The sequence below is a fragment of the Alosa pseudoharengus genome, unplaced genomic scaffold, assembly GCF_046254945.1.
Source record: "Alosa pseudoharengus isolate Yale_2024_CS ecotype anadromous, Long Island Sound unplaced genomic scaffold, YU_APseudo_1.1 YU_APseudo_1.1_scf_1, whole genome shotgun sequence".
NCBI lineage: Eukaryota > Metazoa > Chordata > Actinopteri > Clupeiformes > Clupeidae > Alosa > Alosa pseudoharengus.
The window spans coordinates 27,712,280-27,718,219 of NW_027468564.1; the positions used below are offsets into that span (position 1 = coordinate 27,712,280).

The window sequence follows — 5,940 nt, forward strand, 5'->3', positions numbered from 1 at the left end:
ATCCCAAAAATGCACCAGAATACAGGAAATCACATCTAACCCCCCCCCCCACACACACACACACACACACGTTTGTACCCACATTTGCACAAAGAGGGTAGGGGGAGAGGGTCCTTATGCATCTGTGTCCAGGGGGACAGTAGTTCATAATCAGTCATAATCAGTACATAACCTCACTGCATTAATTTATAATATGACATTATAGTGTGAAGTTGTCAATTATCGCCAAGCACAGGTGACTGCGTTGTGGGAGGGGGCCCCCAAATCAAATTCTGCTTAGGGCCCCCAAAAGGCCATGCACAGGCACATACGCAGGCACGCACACACACACACACACACACACACACACACATACACACACACACACACACACACACACACACTCACACACACCCACACCCACACACATAACATAAACATAACACAAACAATCAAGAATTTTCTCAGAATTATGAACAGGCAAGATGGAGGTGGGGTTGTATAAAATGAATTTTACATGTGAAATCTATGAACTAATCATGTTTTGGTACTTGTTGTCTAGCAGATACCAGTGAGAATTGAGTGTGGACAATGCAATTTAGTGAGACAGTTAGAATCATATAGGCCTTTCAGCGTGATTTCTTTTTGTGGAAAAAATGTGCTGGACTGGGCGGCGGTCATATTTTGTACCGCTCTGCGGTACATCTAGTTCACTTTACATTTGTTTCTCCAAAGAGCCCTTGATTGAATAATATCTCTCTATATAAACTGGATATGAGCCAGTGTGGTGATGGTGATGATGCCCATGGTGAGTGATGCTGGTAAGTTGGTTTTATGGATAATGGGTAAATAAATACTACTCTCCTGTTCTTATCAGATTGTTATCACACACATGTGCTTACTGTGCAGCAACGCTAATGATTATCATAAAGAAGACTTATATTCGCATAATTGGCTAATGTATGCAGGGTGCGATTCACGAATGTAATTAGATAGGCCTACCCCCCCCCCCCCTCTATCATACTTTTCATAATGGTGTTTTGCCATAGCCTACTGCTTGCTTGACATTTCCATTTTATCTGAATCAATTAGTCTACATTTGTGAATGTAGGCCTAAGCTATGTGTCTCATAGATGCATTAGCCTACTGTAATATAAACTACCTGTTTCCTTAACAACAAATAGAGATTCTGCTGCAGAGAGAAACAATTCTCCCTTTAACCAGTCTTCAATGAGTGCGCCTACTGAAACCGTGACGTCGGCGAGAGAGAGGGAGAGAGAGAAAGAGACAGAAAGAGAGAACGAGAGAAAGAGAGCTAGCGTAGGACTCCGCTATCCACTGAAAAGCCCTCACTACTACGCTCAGGCGCTGTGCTCGGCAGGGACCAAACTACACTTGAAGTTCTCTTAGAAAACTTAAGGAGGATGCGTGTCTAAACAAACTCAGAAAACAGCGCCGCAGAAGGGGATCACTCACACTTCTACAGCGGCTAATGGTCACTCCGCGCGTTTCTGGGAAGAGTTTGTATTGGATTTCACCTACTCGCTGGATTTTAGGGACAGTGACATTACATTAGATAATGAACAATCGGACGGGACTTCCAAAGGCCATCGTTCAGTCAATGTTCACCTCAGGTAAGAGTACGTTGGTGTAAACTGAATGTGCAAGTGGAATTGTGCGGGCTACTTCATGCCTCATATGCTTCTCTTTATTTACTGATTTGTTTGCAAATTCATTCTCCCCTCTCTGGCAATTCTCTGTCAATAAACCCTTTAATGTATTTTGACGTTGACATTGTCTACGGTGACCTGTGTTAGCGCACCGTGTGTGCAGTGTTGTGGTATCGGTTAGCCGGTGCGCCAGGGATCAGTTTACCAGCCTGCCCTGTCGACACACAACAGCACGCGAGGGGTCAACAGCACCTTTCAACAGCGGTCTGCTTTAGTCGCGCTCTGTGCTGTGGTTGTCCCCATCCGCTGTTATACCATTTGCCAAAACAATAAAATGAAACCTTTAAAAATATCTGTGGAAACGGAGGGTTGTTCAGAGCTTGCGCTTTGGAGCCATATAGTTCACTCTTGTGTGTGATAACGGAGAGCGACATTGAGTGAGTTAACCGAGGTGAAGTTAGTTTGATATTTGATATTCGGATATTCGACAGATATGAAAAAAAAAAAAATTATGCAGCCGGTTTCACCCCGTGTTTGCAGACAATGTACAAACAGATGACCTGTCTACTTGCTCCCAACCGACCTTAGGGACCGTCTAAAAAGTACCTTCTGAATTACCTTCATAGTCTTTTTTGTCAATAGCTTTGACATCATGTGATCTAGTGACTCCAAACCAATTCAAAATAGTTATCCTATATGGGACTCATCAGACATACCTCTTTTTATAGTCACTATATGCACACAGTATTTTATATGAATATTTTAAAGAAAATACCTTATTTCCCATAAGAAATGGTCTCCTTTTTTCAATACCTCCCAAGCCATGTGACCTAGTGACTCCAAACCAATGCAGAATATTTATCCTATATGGGACTCATCAGACACACCTCTTTTTATAGTCACTGTATGCACACTGTATTTTATATGAATATTTTGTAAAAAAAAAACATTATATCCTATATGAATGGTCCTCTTTTTTCAATACCTCCCAAGTCATGTGACCTAGTGACTCCAAACCAATGCAGAATAGTTATCCTATATGGGACTCATTGGGCACACCTCTTTTTATGATCACTGTATGCACACTGTATTTTTTATGAATATTTTAAAGAAAATATATTATTTCATATAAGAAAAAGTCTTCTTTTTTCAATACCTCCCAGGTCATGTGACCTAGTGACTCCAAACCAATGCAGACTAGTTATCCTATATGGGACTCATCAGACACACCTCTTTTTATGATCACTGTATGCACACTGTATTTTTGATGAATATTTTAAAGAAAATACATTATTTCATAAAAGAAAAAGTCTTCTTTTTTCAATACCTCACAGGTCATGTGACCTAGTGACTCCAAACCAATGCAGAATTGTTATCCTATATGGGACTCATCAGACACACCTCTTTTTATAGTCACTGTATGCACACTTTATTTTATATTAATATTTTAAAGAAATAACATTATTTCATATAAGAAACAGTCTCCTTTTTTTCAATACCTCCCAGGTCATGTGACCTAGTGACTCCAGAATAACTATTCTGCATTGGTTTGGAGTCCCTAGGTCACATGGCTTGGGAGGTATTGAAAAAAGGAGACCATTCCTTATGGGAAATAATGTATTTCTTTTACAAAATATTCATATAAAATACAGTGTGCATACAGTGACCATAAAAAGAGGTGTGCCCGATGAGTCCCATATAGGATAACTATTCTGCATTGGTTTGGATTCACTAGGTCGCATGGCTTGGGAGGTATTGAAAAAAAGGAGACCGTTTCTTTTGGTAAATAATGTATTTTCTTTAAAATATTCATATAAAATACAGTGTGCATACAGTGACTATAAAAAGAGGTGTGTCTGATGAGTCCCATATAGGATAACTATTTTGAATTAGTTTGGAGTCACTAGGTCACATGATGTCAAAGCTATTGACAAAAAAGACTATGAAGGTAATTCAGAAGGTACTTTTTAGACGGTCCCTAAGGTTGGCTGGGAGCAAGTAGACAGGTCATCTGTTTTCACAGTCTGCAAACATGGGGTGAAACCGGCCGCATAATTTTTTTTTTTGAATATCTGTCGAATATCCGAATATCAAATATCAAACTAACTTCACCTCGGTAGTGAGTTAGGGAGAGTGTTTTCCTGCTCGGCTAGACCCACTCAGCCCGTTTTGATGAGCCTCGGGGAGACGAAAGGAACAGCGTACATCCCTCCTGTCTCTTCCTCAACTCTCTTATGCAACTGTTGACCCCGTCCCGTTCCATCGCTCACTTGTCTCTCGTGAGACAAAAGGGGAGAGAGAGGGTAGCGAGAGCTAATCCGGTTACCCGGGAGTGTTTGTGTTGTGTTTGTGTGCACGCTGTCAACCGATGAGTATTGCAGGCATAACTTCTCCAAGACGTTTTATACCGCAGGTGGCGGTTTTTGGACACGCACGCGAGTAGGATCGAGTAACCAATTAAAATCCCTGGGGTTAGGACAATAACAGAGCGAGGCAGGAAATGCCTCTGTCGCAGTCCCCCGGGCACTGTCCCAAAGATGCACTGTCCAGTTTGCCGCTTGTCTGTAACCTACTTGTGACTCACCTTGTCCTTGTCCGTCACTGCCTTGCGGGGAACGGGAATGAATGTCGAGTGGCTGTCTGTCGGAGATGTGCCGCCTAAAATACTTGCCACATGTACATGAGACGGCACAATAGCAGTCCGGTTTCTCCCCCGGGTAGGCTTCTATTTCTGTGTGCCGGACGCTGTAGCTTTTTTCCAAGATGCGTGTATGCGTGTGTTTTGCGGGTGTGCGGGGGCGTGGGGGGATATGCGTGCGAGCGCGTGCGCTCTCTCTCTCTCTCTTTCTGTATGTGTGTGTGTGTGTGTGCGCGCGCGCGCGCGCGTTTGTTTGTGTCACTAGGCTGACAACTCAAGATGCAAAAATGAAAGGGAGCGAGCGTGGGCTTTGACAAAATTAATATTTGAATGTCACAGACATGGAAATCATGAATATACCAGTCAGTCCAACATACATCACAATCACATAGACCAGTGCGCGCACGCACGCACACACACACACACATATATACAGAGAGAGAAAGAGAGAGAGAGAGAGAGAGAGAGAGAGAGAATTATTGACTTTTCGAACCGTTGGGTTTTCTTGACCATTGGCGCCAACGCATGTTCATTTGATTAACGGGATCAAATGAACCCCATGCATTGAAATTCGACCACCCTGGCGATCACAGCGAAACTTGCTGATATTTTGTGTTTTCTTTCCCCGTATCTGTTGTAAGAAAAAGTAGAAGAAAAACAGGAATGACACACCACATTCGTCCAACAAGGCAACTGTGTCTTACTGTGTCCCGTCGTTATCACCTGTGGTGATCTGTTCATTTGCGTCACACAAAGCTATAGCTTATCCGCATACAGGGCACATGTAGCAGTAATCAACGGCGGCGGCCACGGAGTGTAAGACACAGAAAGCGCATTTTTCCCCTTAGGAAAAATAAAACAATCTGATTACAGGCGCGCTTTACTCCAGATGGTTAGTAATGAGATTCTTAACTGAAAGTACCCCCCCCCCCCTCCCCCTGCGCTCTCGGCCTCGGTGTCCTCTCTCGGGACTCCACGCTATTAGAACTGCGCCTGCGATTCGGTTCCAGAGCAGCTTGTGCTTGTGTGGTTTGAACACCGCTAATGTTTATCGCTATGCGGACCAACCAGTACTCCGTGCCAGCGTTTCCCACCTGAATCATTACTACTACTGCTGCAACAGATCCCAGTCAGATTACACGTGCGCACGCACACACACACACACAGACACACACACACACACAAACACACACACACACAAACACACACACACCAAACAATTAAATTAATTATTTTCTACACAGACTTACTGTATTTGCAGTACATGTGTGTTCATTAATGTGTTTTTATTATCATCATCAACAACATTATTATCATCATTCACACTATCATCGTCATCTTCATTGTCACTATCTCCATAATTATGTTGAATTGCCAAATTGTTGACTATTTTGTTGGTTGTTCATTGTTGAAAGTACAGTTAGGATTAAACTTGGGCAGATCTTTTAGGCTGTTGAGTGCAGTGTGTGCATGTGTGTGCGTGTGTGTGTGTGTGTGTGTGTATGTGTGTGTGTATGTGTGTGTGTGTATTTTGGGCAACAGTGTGCTTTTGGGTAATTATATTTAGTATCAATATGAAACGCAGGCCCAACAAATATGATCATCATAATCAATATGACACCGCTGTCCTGACCTGTGGTGACCTCTCTCCCC

General features: G+C 42.8%; 1 protein-coding gene across 1 annotated transcript in view; it reads left to right on the plus strand.

Annotated features, from left to right (window-relative positions):
• The first annotated feature begins 1,289 nt into the window (after positions 1-1,289).
• The window catches only part of gcgrb (glucagon receptor b), an 85,656-nt gene continuing 81,005 nt past the window's right edge, over positions 1,290-5,940 (plus strand). The window contains exon 1 of the mRNA XM_076286060.1: positions 1,290-1,613. The gene's annotated coding sequence lies outside the window, so the exon portion shown is untranslated. The remainder of the gene's footprint in view (positions 1,614-5,940) is intronic.